This window comes from Chrysochloris asiatica, unplaced genomic scaffold (genome assembly GCF_000296735.1).
Source record: "Chrysochloris asiatica unplaced genomic scaffold, ChrAsi1.0 scaffold00373, whole genome shotgun sequence".
NCBI classification, from domain to species: Eukaryota; Metazoa; Chordata; class Mammalia; order Afrosoricida; family Chrysochloridae; genus Chrysochloris; species Chrysochloris asiatica.
The window spans coordinates 491,633-492,493 of NW_006408891.1; the positions used below are offsets into that span (position 1 = coordinate 491,633).

At 34.7% G+C, this 861-nt stretch overlaps 1 protein-coding gene across 1 annotated transcript in view; it reads right to left on the bottom strand.

Moving 5' to 3' along the window:
* Window positions 1–861, bottom strand: part of KCTD8 (potassium channel tetramerization domain containing 8) — a 577,124-nt gene that overhangs the window by 316,907 nt on the left and 259,356 nt on the right. The window lies entirely within an intron of this gene.

Consider the following 861-nt stretch of genomic DNA (forward strand, 5'->3'; position numbering starts at 1 on the left):
TGAAATTTGGAAGATAGCTACCTGACCAGCCGAATGGAAGAGATCCCTATCTGTGCCCATTCCAAAGAGAGCTGATCCAATGGAATGCAAAGATAAAGAAAAAAAAAATATTATTAATATCTGCAAGTAAAACTTTACCAAAGATATTTTTTTAAAGGCTATAATAGTACATCAACAGGGAAATGCCAGAAACTCAAGCTAGATTAAGGAAAGGATGTTGAACTAGAGATATCATTGCTAACGTCAGATGGAAGTTGGCTAAAATAAGAGAACAACAGAAAGAAGTTTACTTGTGCTTTACTGACTACAGAAAGGCTTTTGATTATGTGGATTATAACAAGCTATGGGTAACACTGCGGATAATGGACATTCCAGAACAATTCATTGTGCTCATGAGGAACCTGTACATATACCAAAAGGTAGTTTTTTCTAACAGAACAAGGGGATACAGAATGAGTTAAAATCAGGAAAAGTGTGTGTCAGAGTTGTATCTTTTCACCAAAATTTTTCAATCTGTATGCTAAGCAAATAAACCTAGAAGCTGAATTATATGAAGAACATGGCCTCAGGTTTGGAGGAAGACTCATTAACGACATGTGATGTGCAGATACTACAACTTTGCTTGTTGAAAGCAGAGAGGACTTAAAATACTTGCTGATGAAGATCAAAGGCTACAGTCTTCAGTATGGATTGCATCTCAATTAAATAAAACAAAAATATTCACAACTTGACCAATAAATATTATCAAGATAAATTGAGAAAAGATTGAAATTGTTAATGACTTCATTTTGCTTGGAGTGTGTTCATGAAGAACCTACACATAATCCAAGAGGCAGTTGTTCGAAAAGAACTTGGAAACAC